Below are 25,075 nucleotides of genomic sequence, written 5' to 3'. Positions count from 1 at the left end.
GGATGACCACGTCACCCTTAGCCGGTGCTTGTGAAAGGGGTGAGGGTTTATAGGATCTCATACATATGGATGTATGTGGACCCTTTAGATCCACCACAAAGGATGCAAATCGCTTCTATGTGACTTTTACCGATGATTATAACAGATATGGGTATATCTACTTAATCAAGCACAAGTCAGAAACCTTTGAAAAGTTCAAAGAGTTTAAGCAAGAATTGAAGAATCAGGTGGGCAGGAAGATAAAGATGCTCCAATCCGATCGAGTTGGTGAGTATCTTAGTATCAAGTTCCACGACTATCTTAAGGAATGTGGAATTGTTTCGCAATTGACGCTGCCTAGGACACCCCAGTTAAATGGTGTGGCTGAGAGGCTCAATCGAACCTTGTTGGACATCGTTGATTCCATGATGAATCGAGCTTCGTTACCTATCTCATTTTGAGGGTATTCCTTAGAGACTGCCGCCTATATCCTTAATCTAGTCCCAACTAAGAAGGTTGCCAAAACACCTCACGAGACGTGGACGAGGAAGGTTCCCTCGTTGGCACATATCAAGGTTTGGGGTTGTGAGGCTTTCGTAAGACGAGATATTCAGGACAAGCTTGAAACTCGTAGTGAGTGACAATGTTGTCTTCATTGCGAGGAGAGGGTTTTCCGAGAGAGAGAACTCATATGCCAAGAGGACAGTGGGAGGCAAATTGATATTGAAGAACTTTAAGAATCAAGCGATGAAGGAAACTCTAACACTGGCACTCAACCCGAGGAGGAAACTCCTATTGAACCGTTTTATGAGTCCTTACCTCTGAGACGTTCTAGTAGAGTTAGCGTTCTACCTGAGTTTTATGGTATCCATATAACTGTTGAGGGTGACACGTTTATTAGTGATAGTACACCAATAAATTTGGATGAACCTAACAACTACAAGAAAGCCATGGCAGGCCTAGAGTCTGCAAAATGGAATGAGGCTATGGACAGCGAGATTCAGTCCATGTATGACAATCAAGTTTGGAACTTGGTTGACAATGTGCCAGGTCGTAAGACGGTCGGGTGCAAATGGATCTTCAAGAAATAGACCGACATGGATGGGAAAGTACACACTTATAAGGCGCGATTGGTTGCGAAGGGCTTTACACAAACTCCCGGAGTTGACTATGATGAGACCTTCTCACCAGTAGCGAAGATTAAATCTATAAGCATGATGCTAGCCATAGCTACGTTTCATGACTATGAAATATGGCAGATGGATGTCAAAACCGCTTTCCTAAATGGGAAGTTGGCTGAAAATATTTACATGAGTCAGCCAGAGGGTTTTGTCGATGAGAAGCACCCTAATAGAGTGTGTAAGCTTGAGAAATCCATCTATGGATTAAAACAAGCATCTCGCAGATGGAAACTTTGTTTTGATGAGAAAGTCAAAGAGTTTAGTTTTATGAGAAGTGAGCATGAGTCCTGGTATATGTGAAATCCAGTAGGAGTATAGATAGATTTCTCGTTTTGTATGTGGATGGCATACTGCTCATAGGAAACGGAATCCCAACCTTGCAGGAGGTCAAGTCCTGGCTTGTGAAGTGCTTCGCTATGAAGGACCTCGGAGAAGCTGCTTTTATTCTAGGGATAAGGATATTGAGAAATAGGAGTAAGAGACTAATAGGACTTAATCAAAGTACTTACATGGATAAAGTGCTGAAACGTTTTTATAACATCCCCAATTTCACGGCTAGAAAACACCAGTTTAATTTATGCTTTTAAAACATTTTTAGAGTAATCCTTTGATTAAAAGAGCTGCGGAATTTGTTCCCAAAACAAAATATGATAAAATAAATTTTATCAAAGAATTTCATCAAGAGATGCATTTTCATTATATAACAATATTCGGGATGTCATGTTCCGATAAACAGACCAAAAGCATAAACAACAAAAGATAGACCATACAACAGTTACATATAACAACTGGTCTAATATAAAAAGATCTTGATAAGTCATCCAACTTATGCTATCGCGCCACTACCTGTAATACAACAAAACTGAGTGGGTCAGGCTTGGGAGCCTGGTGAGCATATAGGGTTTTCAACCCGCAATAAATAATTATATTTAATTCCACCAACCAACAATATCCCGATTACCCATTCCCGTTATCCTCACGTCACGTCCCTAAAACAACATATATCTCAAGGGACCTAATCTAGGATTTTCATCAGGACAGACATTACTGCAAAGGGGTTTCCTCAACAGTAAATGTCCTAAAGGCAACCATGATGGGGATAGAGTACACCGGTGAACACATCGTTCACAACACCTACAGGTTATGAGCCTGCTAGCGTTCCACAAGACTGTCTAGAAAGAGTCTGTGGTCGTTATCCATACTCCGCTGAATAACTAGATCAACAACAACAACATCGAGGCCTCTCTTCTGTTTATCACACATCAACTATCTACCCATGCATGTTCTACCCAACATATTAGTAGATAAATATATATATATATATATATATATATATATATATATATATATATATATATATATATATATATATATATATATATATATATATATTTATACATATTTTAAAACTTGTATAGCATTCTCATTCAATACATATTACAAACAACAGATGAGACACATACACATAACACATATTTCATAGAGAATAAATCATATCTATGATATAGAAGAAAATGAATATACATTCACACATATAACAACAAAATATACACCTAACACGTATTTTGTATACACATAACACCTAACAAAATTATGCGTTAGAAGAAGGTAACTGCACACTCACTTGATCAAAAGATGATCGGACAACACTACAACTTGTAGAAGTAGTATTCTTCGGTAGATCTGGAAGATCTTCACAAAATTTGGCTTCTCGCGAGCAGAGCTTCGCCTCGGGAATCTCACTTCTCGGGATCTTCGGGGATTCGAGACTTGCTTCGGGACTTGGGAATGAAACCGGGGCTTCGGGGTATAAGTTGCATGCAAAACGGGGTAAAAACGCAAGAGAAAAAAAGAATGAAGCAAAAGATCTCGGCTGCCCTCGCATGCCTTTTATAGAGGCTGAAGCCTCGCATTACGCTAGGCGTAATGCTCTACACGGGGCGGAGTGCGAAACGTCACTGCATGCGTCATCGGAGCTCTTGAGTGCAAGGCGGTGCATGCATCGGGGTACGCTGGGCGTATTTCGGATCAGATTGCTGACTCCTTCGGATAACCATCCGAATTAAAGATTATATAATAAATATTAATTATTTAAAAACTTCAGAAACTCATATCTTCTCCATACGAAATCCGTTTTCGACGTTCTTTATATCCACACGTACGTGAGACTACACTCCGTAACTTTCCTTTAGACTCCGTCGGCTAATTTTGAATTTTATTTTTATTATTTATTTTTAGTAGGCTGGGACAGGAAAACTACGTTATAAATTAATAACTTCTTCATCTGACGTCTGTTTTTGTCCGTCTTTTCACCACTGCACTACTATCGACGAGATCTTCGATTCTTGTTTAGATTGTTTCGACCAACAATCACTCGATCTCGAAGTTGAGTTTCGGGCTGCATACTGCTAAGCTGAAACTTAGAAAAATCATAAATTCCTCATACAAAGTGAGATTTGGGCATTCTTTTTATGCACGCTCTCGGTTTAACGAACTCTACGACATTCGTTTAGATCATTAGGGCTAAATATCGCTCTATCTTAATTTGGTATTTTACGTCATTCAGTGCTGTGTCGGCTCTGTCGCGAAACTTCGACAGATCATAACTTCTTCATTATAACTCGGATTTCGGCATTCTTTATATATTCAGAAACCTCGTTTCAACTACTACAACATTATCCATAGATATTGAGCTTATCTAACATTTCATTTTGATGCTTATTTTTATTCTTAATTACATTAAGACACACAATTAAGTACAAAACACATAATACTCAAATAATACACTTCTATTATTTCAAAACGGGTTACAAAGGTTACCTAGACTTTATATCAACGTTAATGACAAGCCTAGAAACACAAGCGTTACAATTCTCTGTACCTTAGAATGATTCCATCCTTGGAATCACACACCAACAAACAAACACGTATAGCAACCCATCATGTCACTCTCCGTCTCCCAGGTGAGATTTGGCTCATTCGTGTGTTTCCATCGGACAAGCACTAACTCCACCATCTTGCATCGAAGCTTCTTAGTCTTTAGGTCAACGATTGCCTCTGGTTCTTCAATCAACCTTTTGTTCTCATCAATTCTCAACTCCGAAAGTGGAATTATGTCGGGAACTTCTCCCGTGAACTTCCTTAAATAACACACATGGAAAGTGTTATGAATTCCATTCAGTTTTTCTGGTAGTTCGAGCTTGTAAGCTTGGTTTCCAATCCTCTGAAGAACTTTAAATGGTGCAATAATCCTTGGAATTAATTTTCCCCTTTTACCAAATCTTATAAGTCCCTTCCACGGCAAGACTTTAAGAAAAACCGAATCTCCAACTTCAAAAGTCATCGATCTTCGCTTTTTTGTCAGCATGGCTCTTTTGATGATCCTGAGCTGCTAACATTCTCTCCCTAATTATTTTCAACTTTTCAGTAGTTTGATGGACTATCTCTAGTCCAATAAACTGCTTTTCCCCGGCCTCAAGCCAACAAGATGGCATACGACACTTCTGTCCATACAAAGCTTGATAAGGTGCCATCTTAATACTCGAGTGGAAACTATTATTGTAGGAAAATTCTACCAAAGGTAAATGTTCAACCCAATTACCTTGAAATTCTAGGGTACATGCTCTCAGCATATCTTTAAGTGTTTGTATTGTTCGTTCACTCTGACCATCAGTCTGTGGATGGTAAGATGTACTTAAACACAACTTGGTACCCAATTCCTCTTGTAGACTTTTCCAGAATCACAAGGTGAAACGACTGTCACGATGTGACACAATTGTTAACGGAACACCGTAAAGCCTCACAATTTCCTTCATGTAAGAATTTGCAACCTTATCCATAGACCATTTCTCCTTGGCTGCTATTAAATGCGCACTCTTAGTGAATCGATCAACGACCACCCAAATCATGTCGTGACCATTCTTTGTTCTGGGTAGTTTAGTGACAAAATCCACAGCAATGTCTTCCCATTTACCCATAGGCACAGGTAAAGGTTCTAAACTCCCATATGGTTTCTGATGTTGTGTCTTGACTCTCGCACAAGTCACACACTCGGCCACATACTTTGCAATATCAAGCTTCATCGTCGGCCACCAGTAATAGGGTTTCAGGTCCCTATACATTTTAGTGCTACCAGGATGAATCGAGTACATGGTTTTGTGAGCTTCTTCCATCAGAATATCTCTGACTCCTCCTGTCTTAGGTATCCAAATCCGATCTTGGAACACCTTCAGTCCATGACTGTTCATACCGAACACCAATGTTTTGCCCAAACATTCTCCCTTTCGGTCATTCTTCTTAGAAGCTTCCTCTTGAGCTTTCTTTATACTTTCCACTATTGTCGAGACAACTTCAATTCTCAACGCTCTTGGCCTCTTCCTTTCAAGATTGACTTTCCGAATGAGAGCATCAACAACAACATTTGCTTTACCGGGGTGGTAAAGTATCTCATAGTCGTAGTCCTTGAGTAATTCTAGCCAGCGTCATTGCCTCATATTCAATTCTTTCTGATTAAAGAGATATTGGAGACTCTTATGATCAGTGAAAAGTTTTCACTTCGTTCCTTATAGGTAATGCCTCCATATTTTTAGAGCAAAAAGTACCGCTGCCAACTCCAAATCATGAGTCGGGTAGTTCTTTTCATGCTATTTCAGCTGTCGAGATGCATACGCGATCACCTTATCTCTTTGGCTCAAAAGACAACCCAATCCAACCCCAGACTCATTGCTATAAACAGCGAAGTCTTCAACTCCATCGGGTAGAGAAAGTATCGGTGCCTCGCATAGCTTCTTCTTTAGCTTCTCGAATGCTTCTTTATGCTTATCAATCCAAGCATAAGTAGCTCATTTATGGGTCAAAGTTGTTAATGGACTAACGATCGAAGAAAAGCCTTGGATAAACCTTCGGTAATATCCGGCTAATCCTAAAAAGCTTCGGATCTCCGTGGGACTTTTCGGTTGTTCCTACTTCATCACAACTTCAATCTTTGCTGGATCAACCATTATGCTTTCTTGGTTGACCACGTGACCCAAGAATTGGACTTCTCGAATCCAAAGATCACATTTGGAGAACTTAGCATACAACTTCTCCTTCTTTAAGACATCTAACACTTCTCGCAAGTGTCTGCCATGCTCCTCTTGGATTTTCAAATAAGCCAGAATGTCATCTATGAACATTATCACCGATTTATCAAGGAACAGATTACAAAATCTGTTCATTAAATCCATGAATGCTGCTGGAGCATTGGTTTGTCCAAACAACATAACCAAAAACTCGTAGTGTCCATATCGTGTTGTGAATGCAGTCTTCTCTATATCCTGCTCTCTTACTTTCAGTTGATGATATCCTGACCTAAGATCGATCTTGGAGAAATAGCTCAAACCTTGTAGTTGATCGAAGAGGTCATCAATCCTCGGAAACAGATATCTATTCTTTATTGTTTCCTTGTTCAATTCTCTATAATCGATGCACATTCTCATACTTCCATCTTTCTTCTTTACAAATAGCACCGGAGCTCCCCAGGGTGATGAACTAGGTCTAATGAAACCTTTGTCCAATAACTCCTGAAGTTGCATCATCAGCTCCTTCCTCTCTTTCAGTGCTAATCAGTAAGGTGCCTTTGCTATTGGCGTCATCCATGGTAACAAGTCTATTCTAAACTCCACTTGTCTATCAGGCGGTAATCCAGGAAGATCTTCGGGAAATACTTTCGGACAATCACACACGACAGGAATGCTCCACATCTCCTTTTTCTCCTTCTTAGCATCGATCACGAATGCTAGATACGACGTACATCCTTTGGCCAAACACTTTCTGGATTTCATCAATGAAATGATTCTAGAATTTACTCTGCGTTTATCTCCATACACCATAAACGATTCTTTCCCAGGCGGGTTTACTTTGACTATATTCTTCTTGCACAATATCTTGGCTTCAGTGACGCTAAGCCAATCCATTCCAAGCACAATGTCAAAACCGTTAAGTTAGATAGACAATAGTTCCTCGTGAAACTTATGCCCATTCAAGTCAATTAAGATGTTTTGCATACTATGGCTAACAGGTACAAACTTGCCACTAGCAACTTCGACTAATAAAGCATTATCTAGTCTATCGACAGGAAAAGCTAGTTTTCTACCAAATTCATGCGAAATAAAGGAGTAGTTGGCTCCAGAATCAAATAAAATTTGGGCAGGCAATTCGTTAACGAGAAAGGTACCTGAAGCGACATCAACTTCATCTTTAGCAGCTTCCAGCATCATCTGGAAGGCTCTCGCCTTCGGCTTTGGCGGAATGTTGGGTCTTGCTGCCTCTTTTTTTTTCCGGGTAGTCCCTAGACATGTGTCCCTCCTCACCACACCCATATCAAACTTTCTTGGTGAGAGTGCATTCGTTGGCATAGTGCCTTGGCTTTCCACATTTAAAACATGTGGCCACTACCTCATATTTTCCATGATGCTTCTTCTTACATTTTTCGCACCATTTCGCTTCGTCTCCTCCTCCTCTCGAACTAGACTTCGAGAACTTGTTTTTCTTGTTGGACCCTAAAGGTGCATCGAACTTCCTTTTCTCACTAACATCTATCATTTCCAGACCCTTTTCCTTCTACTGGGCCTCCACGTTCTTAGCTGCTCAAACAGCTGTTTTTAGAGTGGTTGCCATCTTGATGTCGGACCAAAGTTCACAGGCGGTACATTAGCGAACCTCTCAATCTTGGAGAGTTCTGTTGGCAATAGGTACAGAAATAACTTCATTTTCTCAGTGAATGCAGTAGCATAGTCATCTATGCTCATCCTCCCCTTCTTCAAGTTTTGGAACTTATTGTTCAAATCAATCAGATCTATCTCTGAACAGTACTACACCCTTAGTTGTTCCAAGAACTCCTCCCATGACATTTTTAGGGCTTCTCCTCGTAGCATAGTATCTGCCAACAACTTCCACCAACTCAAGACTCCGGTCTTTAGTTGTCTAACTACAAATACAATTTTCTGTTTGTTGCTACAGTCACAACTTTAAAATACAATCTCCATTTCGGAGATCCAATCCATAGTCTCAACAGGCTTTGGGCTCCCAGAAAGACTTGGCGGCTTGGCGCCCAAGAAATTCTTATACATTCGCCCATCCTTGTTGTTTCCCCTTTCCGGGTATTTCCTTCGTTCTCCTTGAGTCCCAACTTGACTCACAGCGCGACTATTGTTTCCTTCCTCCGATTGTTCGGGAATCAGTTTGGGTTCCTCAATAGGTACGATCGGTTTGTCCCTATTTTCGTGTAACATATGTCGCATTTATTCCCTTTGTTCGGCTAAGATAGCCCGAAGCATGGCTTGCACCCCAGCCATTGTTATTGGCTTTGGTGCTGCTGCTACAACAAGTATTTGCTCAATCACTGGTGTTTGATTCCTGTTTTCATCTGCGTTTCCAACGCAACTCCTGGTTTTTACCATTTTTGATCTATACACCGAATAAGGTGAAATTAGATCCTCATCCATGATAGATAATTAAATCGTCCTTATCACTCTAAAACGTTTACAAGCTAGTTCTAATACCGTCGTCATACGCTTAGAATCCTAAACACATAAGGTTTCCAGATCCGGTCGGCAACAGACCATAGATCCGAACAAATAATATCATATATGGAAACATATAACATTTAGCACATAAACGCCTTTTAGGCAGCTTCCTAAAATATACTAGTGCTTGTGTCTATAATATAAAAGACACACATCTCACAATCTCTACTTAGCATTCTAATTTTAAGTTTAAAAATCCTACAAATTTCTAGTTTGCTTAAACTAATGCTCTGATACCAACTGTGACATCCCCAATTTCACGGATAGAAAAGACCGTTTTAATTTATGCTTTTAAAATAATTTCAGTGTAATCCTTTGATTAAAAGAGTTGCAGAATTTGTTCCCAAAACAAAATATGATAAAATAAAGTTTATCAAAGCATTTCATTAAGAGATGCATTTTCATTATATAACAATATTCGGGATGTCATGTTCCGATAAACAGACCAAAAGCATAAAAAACAAAAGATAGACCATACAACAATTACATATAACAAGTGGTCTAATATCAAAAGATCTTGATAAGTCATCCAACTTATGTTGTCGCGCCACTACCTGTAATACAACAAAACTGAGTGGGTCAGATTTGGGAGCCTGGTGAGCATATAGGGTTTTCAACCCGCAATAAATAATTATATTTAATTCCACCAACCAACAATAACCCGATTACCCATTCCCGTTATCCTCACTTCACATCCCTAAAACAACATCTATCTCAAGGGACCTAATCTAGGATTTTCATCGGGACAGACATTACTGCAAAGGGGTTTCCTCAACAGTAGATGTCCTAAAGGCAACCATGATGGGGATAGAGTCCACCGGTGAACACATCGTTCACAACACCTATAGGTTATGAGCCTGCTAGCGTTCCATAGGACTGTCTAGAAAAAGTTTGTGGTCATTATCCATACTCTGCTGAATAACGAGATCAACAACAACAACATCGAGGCCTCTCATCTGTTCATCACACATCAACTATCCACCCATGTTCTACCTAACATATTAGTAGATAAAAATATATATTTTTACACATAGTTTAAAACTTGTATAACATTCTCATTCTCTACATATTCCAAACAACAGATGAGACACATACATATAACACGTATTTCATAGAGAATAAATCATATCTATGATATAGAAGAAAGTGAATATACATTCACACATATAACAACAAAATATACACCTAACACGTATTTTGTATACACATAACACCTAACAAAATTATACGTTAGAAGAAGGTAACTACACACTCACTTGATCAGAAGATGACCGGACAACACTACGACTTGTAGAAGTAGTATTCTTCAATAGATCTAGAAGATCTTCACAAAAATTGGCTTCTCGCGAGCAGAGTTTTGGCTCGGGAATTTCACTTCTCGGGATCTTCGGGGCTTCGGGACTTGCTTCGGGGCTCGGGAATGATATCGGAGCTTCGAGGTATAAGTTGCACGCAAAATAGGGTAAAAACGCGAGAGAAAGAAAGAATGGAGCAAAAGATCTCGGCTACCCTCGCATGCCTTTTATAGAGGCTGAAGCCTCTCATTACGCTGGGCGTAATGCTCTACGCGGGGCGTAGTGCGAAACGTCACTGCATGCGTCATCGGAGCTCTTGAGTGCGAGGCAGTGCATGCATCGGGGTACGCTGGACATACTTAACTACGCTGGGCATATTTCGGATCATATTGCTGACTCCTTCGGATAACCATCCGAATTAAAGATTAAATAATAAATATTGATTATTTAAAAACTTCAGAAATTCATATCTTCCCGATACGAACTCCGTTTTCGACGTTCTTTATATCCACGCGTACGTGAGACTACGCTCTACAACATTCGTGTAGACTCCGTCGGCTAATTTTGAATTTTATTTTTATTATTTATTTTTAGTAGGCCGGGACAGGAAAACTCCGTTATAAATTCATAACTTCTTCATCTGACGTCCGTGTTCATCTGTCTTTTCACCAATGCACTACTATCAACGAGATCTTCGATTCTCATTTAGATTGTTTCGACTAACAATCTCTCGATCTCAAATTCGAGTTTCGGGCTGCATACTACTAAGCTGAAACTTAGAAAAATCATAACTTACTCATACAAATTCAGATTTGCGCATTCTTTTTTATGCACGCTCTCGGTTTAACGAACTCTAGGATGTTCGTTTAGATCACTAGGGCTAAATATCGCTCTATCTTAATTTGGTATTTTACGTCATTTAGCACCGTGTCAGTTCTGTCACGAAACTTCGACAGAACATAACTTCTTCCTTATAACTCGGATTTCGGCGTTCTTTATATATTCGAAAACCTTGTTTCAACTACTACAACATTATCCATAGATATCGAGCTTATCTAACATTTCATTTTGAAGCTTATTTTTATTCTTAATTACATTAAGACACACAATTAAGCACAAAACACATAATACTCAAATAATACACTTCTATTATTTCAAAACGGGTTACAAAGGTTACCTAGACTATTATATCAACATTAATGACATGCCCAGAAAGTTGTAATAGATAAAATGTAATTGACTGATTAGGGTTAAGCACTTGCATCATGCTAGGAGTATTGGGCTGAAGGACGATATTAGTTTTAGTGATTAGATAGTTATTAGAAAGTTGTAATAGATAAAATGTAATTGAAATTTGATGATTAAATAAAGGAGTTTTATTTATGATTAAAGTTCCTATCTTGTGTAATTTGTTTACTATTATTTTATTTTTCATGTTTTGACTTCCCTAATAATATGATTATTCAAACTATCCACAGTCGATCATACTTTAGATGTAGGTATTGAGGCAAGATTGTCATGAATTGGCTTGTAGATTGTCTAAGGGTTTAGACATAGCAAAAGTTTGCTGCAACGTTCATGAGTGCTTCTGAAATAAGATTTGAGTATTGGATTAAACCCACACTTACATGAATCACTTCATGGAATTAATCACGAGTGATTGTGAGACGATAATATCGTAGTCTTTAAACCGATATATATGAGTTGTTGTTTACAAGTTAGTTGTGCATTGATAATGCGTAAACGCATCAGTAACTTGATGGTATAAAACGTATTGTTGTGTACGATTTAATGAGTAAATAGTACAAGCATATAAGTCAAAGTTTATCTGTTCCTTTTATCCTAAGAGGTTAAAGGCGATATCATGAGCCCCTCGATGATTTTGTGTTGACTTATGTGCCGGTCCCGGTCAAGACTAAATTGATGTGTTCAATTAAGTTCTATGTCAGACAAATCAAAAATTGGAAAACAAATTGTTGGACAATAAGTATGAATATGTTCCATGTATTTGTCCACACGATATCTTGAGAACGGATGAGTACATGATCCATTATCTAAAGGACGCGTCATTGATTAGGTCAGAGTTCGACAGCGGCTAATGAGAGCTACGATTGCTAATCGGGTCTTGAAGTTAGATTGCCAGTTATAGTTATTAGACTTATCCAAGTGGGAGACTGTTGAATTTGGTGTCTAAGCCCAAAATATTAATTGGGATGTGCTTGACCCGATTATAGCATGGTACTTTTGGGTTGCCGTCACACTGGTGACAGGACAAGATGAATGTTACGGAGAGAGGCTGATTTATTGTTAACAATAATAAATTGGGACATAAATATGATTTATTAATATATTATAAGAATAATATATTAATTTGGAATCATATTATCAATTAGTATTTAATCAGAAATTAATTTGGAATTAATTTTGGGATTAAAGGAACTGATTAAAAGTATAGGGACTGTTTTGTAATTATTTGATAATTGAAGCTTTGGGCCGTTTGATCACCCTTATTAGGGCTAGGCTGAAAATCCTAGAAGGATCTAGGAGTTTTCTTCCAAGGCCTAAGGCAAGGAGGTCCATGGACTTGCTTAGGCCCTAAGCTAGGGGATTAGGGTTTCCACCCTGAAACCCTAGCTAGGCTCAAGTATAAATAGACCCCCTAGGCTTATGATTTCATCCCACCCTTGAGAAACCCTTGAAGAGACGATTTCTAGAGCAGGATACCTTCTCTCCTCTCTCTCATATTCATCCTTTCACTCTTGTGTGTTTGTGAGCCATTAGAGGTACTACATTTGTGTTTGTGAGCCATTAGAGGTACTACATTTGTTCTCTAGAGCAAAGGAACTTCAAGATTTAGTTGTTATTACTATATAGAAACAAAGGTATGTATTCTAATCTTTTTTGTGTATTAAAAAATGTTTAGATTCCTTCTAGGGTTTTCCTTGTGTTCATATGTTGTATTTCTAATAATGAAAACATAGATCCAATTAGGGTTGAATGCACACATAGGATTGTTTGTATAAAACCCAACAAAGACCTTAGACACCCTAATCCAATAGTCTCCAATTTGGATAAGTTGTCAACTATAATTGCAAGTATAGTTCTCTAAGCAACTTGTAAAGAGTGCATTCTAAGCCACTGCCAAACTTTGATTAAATCAAATGTTATCCCTAAGATAAGTGATCATCTATTCCTCTTTTCTTCCTGATATCGTATGGAAAAGAGACATGGATTAAAATCAATCTCATAGTCCAAGATTTTGTTTATTGATTTACCGATTTATAATGTTGTAATTATATTACTAATTGAACACATCAATTTAGTCCCAAATGGGCCTAATACTTATAATTTCAACATCAAATCACAGAGGGGCCAAAGATATTGCTTTTCCTTTAATAAGCAAAAGGAACATATAAACTTTGACTATATAACCACACATTTTACTTTGCATATGATGAATGGAATTACACTTTATGATATCTAGTTACGAATGTGTTGGAGTAAACCAATGCACAATAGATATGCAAACTATGATGTATATATCTTTTTTTAAGAATTAAATATATTATCTTCTTGGAATTACGCATGATTAAAGTCCATAAAGCAATCTCTAAGCACGGGTTTAACCAATACTCAAAATTTAAATTTTCTAAGTACTCATGAATATTGTATTAATCCCTATGCAATGTCCAATCCTTATGGAAAATCTACAAACAATTCATGTTAGTCTTAAATCAATACCAACTCCCCAGAAGTATGACTGACTATGGCATTTCGCATAACATAATATTCAAGAAGTAAAACATGCAAAGTGCAATTGACAAATGGCATCACACACTTTGAACATAAATAAAAATTCACTATTCAATTACAATTTATTAATGTTAAATCGTTTCAAAATATCAACAAAATACTAAAGTCCAACATCATCTCTTAGCCCAATGCTCCGAGCATGCTTGAAGTGCTTCATCTTACATAATATCCTTTTGCCTTCCTATACTCGATGTCGAATGTAATGGTATTTTTTGTCCAAGTGCCTTGATCTACCAAGATCCTTTGGTTCTTTGGTCCAAGAAACCGCACATTCGTTGTCAAAAAAATGTTCATGGGTTATTGGATTGAAGGAAAAACTCCAAGATCTCCAATAAAATTTGTCAACCATTCTGCTTCCTTTGTTGCCTCGCTATTTGTGATGTACTATGATTCACAGTAGAATCATCCACTGTCTTGTAACGTCCCATTTACAAGACCAAAATTTTCATTTTTATTATGGTAAAACTTTGGAATTTATAAATCCTTATTAAGAAAATGTTTATTCTCAATTACATTTTTATTTTAAATCAGTGTTTTATAGAAAATGCGGAATCCTCATTGCTGCTGATGTGTATGTAAAGTCCCACCTTCGCCTTCCCATGGAAACCAATAATACCTAAAATAATAAACAAATGGATAAGCACAAAGCTTAGTGAGTTTCCCCTAAAATATCACAAACCATGCAACCACATAATACCATGCAACACACACACACACACACAATATATATATATATATATATATATATATATATATATATAGTTTGCCATGGACTCCCTCCATGATCTTCAAATGGTATGCCATGGGTTCACCCATGCTCTCTACCTGGAATGCCATGGGCTCCCCCCATAGTCTGCATAAAAGTCAGTATATGCTAACTATCAAACCTTATTGCATATCAACTATTAAGACCACGTATCAAGTAATGGGCCGACATTAGTGCCTCCGACCCATGGATATAATGAGAAGCCTCAGTATTGCCTAATAGTCCTCTCACAACATACAGTCCCATTACCAGCTAACCCCGATAGAATTGTAATAATAAGTCACCAGAGGTGTGATAGCCACCCCAATAGATGGTCCTACTCTAGAGTCACAACCAAACAAGGAACATGCAAGAGAATCTAGACCAAGAGATCTCAGGCTATCCTTAATGACCACAAACAATCCCTAAGGGCACTCCTTAGATGATAACCCGGAAACACATATACGTACAGTCTTATAGATAGATCTAACGAATCACTACAGCGTAGTAACATACTCGATATCAGAATAGAAATCTAGTAGCTCACTACAGCATAGAAGCATACTTGATACCAAAACACATATCTAATATATCCCAAAGTCATCCCTCTAATATTATCAAATAACCAAAACTAGTGGGCCGACATTGGTGCGTTCAACCCACGGGTATAGTGAGGCGAAACCCACCTCGATATGCGCGTAGGTAACCTCTGTAGCAATGAAGAACTCCACCAACTTCAACTCACTTCCAATCACCTAAAAGAAGATACTTGAGGTAATACCCAATCACGGTTTATAGTCACTTGCAACAGTAACTACTCCACATGAAATGACGATTAGGGTTTCACATAAAATGACAATTAGGGTTAAGTAAGAACACTTAACCCATTAAGGACTTAATCACTTAAGGGTATGACTGATTAAGGTTTGACTTAAGCATTCTCATGTGAAATAATAATCCAATCAATGGCCCAAAATACGCACCTGATCGTTGTCCAAATAGAGCTCCCTGATTCTAGGGTTTTTCACATAAAATGATAACTAGGGTTAGTGTTCCACATTTAACCCCTTAAGGACTTAATTCATTAAGTCAAATATTGCATTAAGTTAATTGTAGAGAATTCTTAAATATTATTTTAAGTCTATTTAATAGTTTTAATGTGGGTCCCGACAAACTCTAAGACTAGGGTTTCTTGACATTAGGGTGTCTAAACCCTAATTAGGGTTTCCAAGTCTTTGATTATATAATTAGTTAATTAAATAAATATATATGTGTTTATAAATTGGGCACCACCCACTACCACCTTGGGCAGTGGTGGTCGGCGGCGGTTCATGGCGGCAGGAGGTGAAAACCACCATTGCTATGGCAGGAATTATATGTTTTTAGGTCCAAAAATACACACACAAGAACACAATCACATGAGATGGTGGCAAGTGGCGGCAGAACGGTGGCAGCTAGGCGGTTGACGTCGGATTCGCGCATGAAAGAAATGGGAAAGAGTCACAAAAAGTACTTCTTTTTTTGTGAAATGAAAGCAACAACAACATCCAGCTTCGATTCCGTTACCCGACTTCTCTTCTCACCGGAAGTGACAACAATGGCAACAACTACATCAGCAAGGCAGTGGCTGCTTGGTTTCACAGCAGTCAACCACTACGAAGGAGACGATGGTGCAACAACCCTTGGTTCATTCTTCTGGCCGAAGTGCTCGAGTCTGACGTAGAGGGGGAGGTGTCGTCGATCAGCCGAGATGGTGGAGACTGATCTTGGCGGTGTAAGCCGCAGAAGTTGGCAATGGCGGCTGGAGCATAAGGTGGCGACTACCACAATTAGGGTTAAGGTTTTGAGGATGATCTTTTAAATGAAGGAAAAGAAGAAGGTGACAGGACTTAACCCATCTTTGATTCAACTTATGACGAAATTCCATTTTCAGTCCCTCCAACCCCAATCGTTTTCAATTCGAGTCTATATTTTACTCTTTAGCCCCTGATTCCAAAATACTACTCAATACAAGTCCAATTGTTACAAGTAAGACTCAAAATTCCCGAAATTATACCTTTAATTCCCATGGCTAACGCTGATAATTTATTATGGATTTAGTCTAAAATAAAATAATATATAAAATACATCTTGAGCTTTTTGGTTTTGTTATTTATTTATCTATTTATCTTATTTATTTACTTATTTTATTTTATTTATCTTATTTATTTATTTAAATTGAATGTGACAATTATCCCCCACTTAAATTAGATTTCGTCCTTGAAATCAGCTCTTGCTTCTACTTCAAGATGCACTCCCTCACAACAACCAAGATAAAAGAACATCCGTGGAATTAATCAGTCTCTGATCTTCTCGGCCAAATGCCAGCACTCTAATCCTGCACCAAAAGGGCATCACCGCAATGAAAACTTAGCGATCTCATATTGAATTGAACCACACTCTTTCTCTACTCCGACAACCCTGCTGAGCTATCCACCATCAACACTAGGGATTACTCTCGATCAAACGATAACATACAAGCAAACCCTCAACCTGAGCTCCTAACACCTTAGGGCCTAAGCACAAGAACGCCCTAAAGATGCTATCATATCTAAGATAGATACAAATGGAAAAGGAAATCCAACAACTGACGATGATTTGATGCGAAACCCAAAGATTCAGTAGTTGTACCAAAATTTGGAACTTAGAGAAATCCGAAAGAGAACCAAATTTTGGCTAAGAGTCTTCCTGATGCGAGGTTATACTCTCATCCACTTAAATATATTATAAGTTCTAATATATTAATAGTATTATTTAATTAGTATTAATCAAGAATTAATTTGGAATTTATTAAGTGATCAAAAGATAACTAATTAAATATATGGGTTGATTATGTAAATCATCCATAACTTGTATAGTGGGCTAAGAGGCTCCATGGATTATCAAGTTGGGTTAAACCCATAGGATGCTCCATGGATGCTCCATGTGAGTTACAAACCCATGGGTCATGGAAATGAAGAGCCATGACACATTAGGGTTTACATGGTGTAACCCTAGATGTGTTAACACTATATAAAGAGCATGTTCTCCACCAAAATCGGCTACCCAAAGAGGAGGGCTAGGCCGATTTTAGAAGTCTGTGTATTCTCTCTAAAGTCATTCCAAAAGCATTTGGTGTTGTGTGAAGCATTTGAGGCATCACACTTGGGGTGCTACGCTCACAAGGTTTCAAGGAATCAAAATCAACTACAAGGTATGTATTTCTAGCTATCCTTTTTGGATTAAAGTTCCCATGTATGCTAGATAGGATTATGAACCTTGGAAACAAAATTTTGCATGTATTTAGACAAATATAGATCCTAGGTTTATTAGGGTTGCATGTACACTTAGGAAGTGTTAGAATGCTCAAAACCCATCAGTGGTATCAGAGCCTAGGCTTGTTTGTTGAATACTTGATGCAAACTTGTTTTTCAAAAGCCAAAAATTATCCAGACAAGAAAACTCGACGAGTTCTGGCCAAAAACTCGCCGAGTTTGTGTGTTATAGCATGAACTCGACGAGTTGTCATCCAGTGAGCAGTTCTTGGAGCTTGGTTGCTGGAAATGGACTAGAAACATTACCCTAAACTGTTTTGGTGTTATAAAACTTGATTTAGATGGTGTAATTGTTTTTCTAATCCATTTACAATGGCTAATATCAATTTTTCATGATTATACGTGTTCATATGTTCTTGAAATGTTTATATGAATATTCATGTTCTTATGAGTTCTTGATAGATCATAGGAATTACTTGTTTATTTGATTAATTCATGATCTTTATGTGTTTTAATGGAGTCCATAACTTGTCCCCAAGTTATGGATAACCAAAAGTCTCTTTGTGTTAAAAGCCATTAAAAGAACACATAAATTATAAAATGAAGAGTCTTCATTTTAATAACTCATAAGTTATGAATATGAAAGGTTTTGTAAAGTTACAAAACTAGCCCTCAAGTTTTGGAACATGTAAAGTCACTTAATAAACTTTAGTTCCAACCCTTAGAATTTTAAAAGTTAAAATTCAACCCTTATACTTTATATTATAAGTTAATAATATATATATATATATATATATATATATATATATATATATATATATATATGTATGTATGTATGTATGTATAAGATCAAGTCGTCTTACCGCTAGTACGCCTCATTCATGAAGCCGGTATATAAGGGGGGGGGGGGGGGGGTATAAGGTTGTTGCCTATAAAATGGCAACTTAATGGGTGTCCACTCTCACCCACCGCTTCCTTGATCGGTGGAGGGTCGTTAGCCGAACGGGTAAGACAAGGACTTATAAATTCTCATTAAAAGTATGATGAATATTATAAAGTAACTAAATGCTTTTATTAAATTCCCAATCTTAGTTACTTTAGGAAAAGTGTGAATAAGGTGCTAATCCATGAAATTACACTTTACACTTTGTTTAAGTCGTTGGTGGAGCGTGTGTGGTTAACCGACACACTAACTTTGACTTAACAAGGTAGGTAAATGGTGACTTAAGGTTTATCATAGTATCGATGGAGCGTGTGTGGTTTACCGGCACATCGATTGAGTGATAAAATTTAAGGGTACCAAGTGATTTGCATGGTTACTTCACACCTCGTTTTGTGATCCTCAGTATCCCAGTCACAAAACTTGGAGGGCACACTCAAGATTGAAACATGCCTTTGAAAAGTTCATTGAATCTCAAAAGAATCTAGGAATTTCAAACAACCAATTAAAAACCTAATATTTATATTTCGTTTTTCATGGTGGAAATTGGTGAATCGTCATTCACCTACCTTTCAAATATGTTATAGCTTGGATTACGGCATACCTCTTCTAAGTTATAATATATTGTGATTGGATCCTAGCCTTAATTTTACATTTGGGTGTTTTATTAAGGACTCTCTTAATATCTAAACTAATCTTGTTCTCTTCTTTCAGATGTCTTCAAACAACACTGCTTCTAGCTCTAATCCTAACGGCTCCTTTACCGTTATGAACTTGTGTGGGAAAGTCACTTTTGATGGATCCAACTTCAATGAATGGATCAGAAACATCAGGATGATTACCCGCTACGAGGACAAAGAATATGTCCTTGACAAGGAGCTTAAGGAGATTGATGAGACCATTGCAACTCCCTAGGAGATCGTTGACTTCCAGGCACATGAAAGGGATGCTACAAAAGTAGCATGCATCATGTTGGCCACCATGACAGCGGAACTCCAAAAGTCCTATGAGGACTTCTACCCTTTTGAAATGCACCAAGATCTGATGGAAAGATACCATCAAAGTGGATGACAAGAGAGGTATGAAATCATTTGCTCCATGATAACAACCATGATGAAGGACGGGGAATCTGTCATGAGCCACATGCAGAAAATGCAAAGGTATGTGGATCGTTTGCTGAAGCTTAATGTGAACTTCACTGAGGAGCTTGCAATAGATATTATTTTGCACTCCTTACCATCGTGCTATGATCAATTCCGCATGACATATCACATGAATAAGGAAGAGGTCACACTCAACAAACTTCAGGGACTCCTCAAGACCGCAGAAACAGGTCTTAAGGGTAAGTCGGTTGTTAACACTCCTACTCCAAACTCTGCCCCGGTTTTGGCAATCAGGAAAGGTCGAGGGAAGAATAGGATGAGTTCTTCGAAGGGTACCAAGGCTAGGACCCTTGATGACTCTTATTCAAGTGGAGCCCAGAAAGGTTTCGTCACTTCTTCTTCTGACCCAAAAGAGGCTGAATGCTTCTATTGCCATGAAAAGTCACATTGGAAGCGGAACTGCCCAAAATACCAGCAAGATGTGAAGGATGGGAAAGTTATACCCAACCATGCATGTATTTACACTATCTTATCTAATAACTCACCCCATTCTAACTTTTGGGTCCTTGATACCGGTTGCGGTATTCATATCTTTTCTGATTTGCAGGGACTAAGAAGAAGTGAGAATGTGGAGCATGGAAGAATAAACTAAATCATGGGGAATAGGAAAGCTTTACCTGTCACCAAGATTGAAGTTTATACTTTATCGCTAAGTAGTGGGTTTAGTTTAGATTTAAATAAGTGTTTTTGTTCGCCAGAAATGACCATAAACATTATTTCCTTTCATGCATTGTATAAACAAGGTTTCACCTTTTCATTTGATAATGAAGTTGGTTCGATTAATGCTTGCTTTAATAATGTTCTTTATTTTAAAGCATTACCTTGTGATGGTGTGTATGAAACTGTATCTGTGGTTGATAACTTAGGAAATAATGTATTATGTAATGATTCTGTTAATGATAATAACCTAGATAAAGCATCATTATGGCATTGTCGTCTTGGACATATAAGCAAGAAACGCATAGGACCACTCCAAAAGGATGGAGTCTTGGAGTCATTCGACCTAAAGTCAGGTGATAGTTACGAATCATGCTTACTTGGAGAAATGACAAAGTCACCCTTCATAGGTTCTTGTGAGAGGGGTGAAGGTTTGTTGGATCTTGTACACATCGATGTGTGTGGACCCTTCAAACATGCCACAAGGGATGCTAATCGTTATTATTTGACTTTTACTAATGATTACAGTAGATATGGATATATCTACTTAATCAAGCATAAGTCAGAGACTTTTGAAAGGTTTAAAGAATTTAAACAGGAAGTCGAGAATCAATTGGGCAGGAACATTAAGATGCTTCGATCCGATTGAGGTGGTGAGTATCTTAGTTTAGAGTTCCTCAACTATCTTAGGGAATGTGGGATTGTCTCACAATTGAAACCTCCCAGGACACCGTAGTTGAATGGTGTGGCTGAGAGGCGTAATCGAACCTTGTTGGATATGGTTCATTCCATGATGAGTCGAGCTTCGCTACCAATATCATTTTGGGGGTATGCCTTAGAGACTGCCACCCATATCCTTAATCTGGTCCCTACAAAGAAAGTTGCCAAAAGTCCTCATGAGATGTGGATTGGTAAAGTACCCAAACTAGACCACATCAAGATTTGGTATTGCGAGGCTTCTAGGAGACGTGAGACTCATGATAAGCTCGAAACTCGAAGTGAGAGGTGTATTTTCATCGGATACCCACATCAATCCTTTGGTTACCTCTTCTACAGACCTAGTGAAAATGTGGTATTTGTAGCTAGGAGGCGTTCTTTCGAGAGAGAGAGAGACAGAGTTCATAAGCCAAGGAAACAGTGGGAGGCAAGTTGACCTTGAAGAAATTCAAGAGTCAAGTGGTGAAGGAACTTCAAACCCTAGCACTCAACTTGAGGAGGAAACTCCTGTTGAGCCAACTGACAAGTTTGTACCTCTGAGGCGTTCCACAAGGGTTAGGAATGCACCTGAGCATTACTATGGATTCCATATTACTGCGGAAGGTGATACACTTATCGGTGATGAGACACTGATAGGTCTGGATGAAGCTAACAGTTACGCGTAAGCCATGGTAGGCCCTGAGTCAACCAAGGGGAAAGAGGCAATGGACAACGAGATACAGTCCATGTGTGACAATCAAGTTTGGAACTTGGTTGAGAATGTACCAGGTTGTAAGACTGTAGGGTGCAAATGGATCTTCAAGAAGAAGACCGACATGGATGGTAATGTACACACTTATAAGGCACGACTGGTTCCAAAGGGTTTCTCACAAACTCTAGGAGTTGATTATGATGAGACCTTTTCTCCAGTGGCCAAGATTAAGTCTATTAGGGTTCTTTTAACCATAATCACATTTCATGACTATGAAATATGGAAAATGGATGTCAAAACCGTTTTCCTTAATAGAAAGTTGGCTGAGGATGTTTACATGAGTTAGCCAGAGGGTTTTGTCAATACAGAGTACCCTAATAGAGTGTGTAATCTTGAGAAATCCATTTATGGGTTAAAGCAAGCACCTCGCAGATGGAATCTTTGCTTTGACGAGAAAGTCAAAGAATTTGGCTTCTCTAGGAGTGAAAATGAATCTTGTGTATATGTTAAGGCTAGTGGGAGTATAGTTAGCTTTTTGGTATTGTATGTGGATGACATACTACTCATAGGAAATGACATCCCAACTCTGCAGGAAGTTAAGTCCTGGCTTGGGAAGTGTTTCTCTATGAAGGACCTAGGAGAAGCTGCCTATATTCTAGGGATAAGGATCTTGAGAGACCGGAGTAAAAGACTAATTGGACTTAGTCAGAGTACCTACTCAGATAAGGTGCTAAAGAGATTTGGCATGCAGGACTCCAAGAAAGGAGAGTTACCCATCCAGAGTAACGTCGGATTGAGTAAGATACAAAGCCCTAGTACTGAGGCTGAGATAGCAGAAATGAGTCGAATACCTTATGCTTCGGCTGTAGGATCGAACTTGTATGCTATGACGTGTACTCGACCCGATGTAGCCTTTGCCTTGAGCATGGTTAGTAGGTATCAGGGGAACCCTGGCAAGGCACACTAGACGGCGGTAAAGAATATCCTCAAGTACCTACGGAGGACTAAGGACTGGGTTCTTACCCTCGGTGGGAGTGATGACTTGAGAGTTGTAGGGTATAGTAATGCTAGTTTCCAGACTGATAAGGATAATTTCCGCTCTCAGTCAGGCTGGGTCTTTACTTTAAACGGAGGAGCAATTTCTTTGAAGAGTTCCAAGCAAGAGACAGTGGCTGATTCAACTTGTGAATCAGAGTAAATAGCAACTAGCGAAGAAGAAAAGGAGGCGATATGGCCGATGAACTTCATTGGAGACCTTGGAGTTGTACGAGCTATTAAGGAGCCAATGGAAATTTTCTGTGATAGTGAAAGTGTAGTTGCCTTAGCCAAGGAACCAAGGGATCACAGGAGATCCAGACACATTGACAGAAAATACCATTTCATCAGACATCGAATAGAAGAAGGACTCCTCGTGGAAAAGAGTGTATCATCGGATGAGAATCCAACAGATCCCCTCACAAAGGGACTGACTCGGGTTAAGCATCTCCAGCATGCTCGAAGTATAGGGCTGAAGGATGATATTAGATTTAGTAGTTAGATAACCTTGAAATTTGTAAAATGTAATTGACATTAGATGATGAATAAAAGGTGTTTCATTTATGAGTAAAGTGTTGCTATCTCGTGTCAATCGTTTAATATATTTCTTTTGCATGTTTTAACTTCCAGAATAATTATGTTTGATATATCATTTTATTCGAACCTCCACAGTCGGTCATATATCGGAAGTAGGTATGAATCAAGACTATCATGATTGGTTGCAGAGGTTTAAGTTTTTGGAAATGGCTACAACAATCATGAGTGCTCATAAATTCTTAGCATTGGACTTAACCCACGCTCACTGGAATCACTTCATGGAATTTATCTCGAGTGATCGTGAGACGGTAATATCATATAAGTCTTCAAACCTAGAGATATGATTTGCTACCTATGAGTTGGTTATGCATTGATTGTACAAAAACACATTGGTAACTCGATGTTATAAAACATGCCTTTGTGTATAATTCAATAAATAGTAGAGTAAACATATGAGTCAAAGTTTATTTGTTCCTTCTTGGATTAGAAGCTGATATTTGGGCCCCTCGATGATTTTGTTTTGACCTATGTACCGGGCCCGGTCAGAATTAAGTTGATGTGTTCAATTAAGTTCTTTTTCAAACAAATCGGAAATCGGGAAACAAACTGCTGGACAATAAGTAAGACATTGTTCCATGTATTTGTCCGGCTGATATCTAGAACAGAGGATTATATGATCACTTATCTTAAATGGCGTATCATCATCTTCTCAGTTCTGAGAGACCTTGAAAGAGCTACGATTGTCGATCGGTTCTTGAAGTCATAGTTGCAGTTATAGTTATTAGACTTATCCAAGTGGGAGACTGTTGGATAAGGTGTCTAAGTCCATAACTATTTTTGGTATGTACTTGCCCCACTCGGCATGGTCCATTTGGGTTGCATGGTACCATGCAATTGGATAGACTAAATGAGAGAAATAACACTTGTGGTTTATTAATATATTATAAGTTCTAATATATTAATAGTATTATTTAATTAGTATTGATCAAGAATTAATTTGGAATTAATTAAGTGATCAAAAGATAACTAATTAAATATATGGGTTGATTATGTAAATCATCCATAACTTGTATAGTGGGCTAAGAGGCTCCATGGATTATCAAGTTGGGTTAAACCCATAGGATGCTCCATGGGAGTTACAAACCTATGGGTCATGGAAATGAAGAGCCATGACACATTAGGGTTTACATGGTGTAACCCTAGATGTGTCAACATTATATAAAGAACATGTTCTCCACCAAAATCAGCTACATAAAGAGAAGTGAGGGCTAGGCCGATTTTACAAATGTGTGTATTCTCTTTAAAGTCATTCCAAAAACATTTGGTGTTGTGTGAAGCATTTGAGGCATCACACTTTGGGTGCTAGGATCACAAGGTTTCAAGGAATCAAAATCAACTACAAGGTATGTATTTCTAGCTATCCTTTTAGGATTAAAGCTCCCATGTATGCTAGATAGGGTTATG

This window comes from Lactuca sativa, chromosome 6, assembly GCF_002870075.4.
Source record: "Lactuca sativa cultivar Salinas chromosome 6, Lsat_Salinas_v11, whole genome shotgun sequence".
Taxonomy (NCBI): domain Eukaryota; kingdom Viridiplantae; phylum Streptophyta; class Magnoliopsida; order Asterales; family Asteraceae; genus Lactuca; species Lactuca sativa.
Note: the sequence above shows the minus strand (reverse complement) of the source record.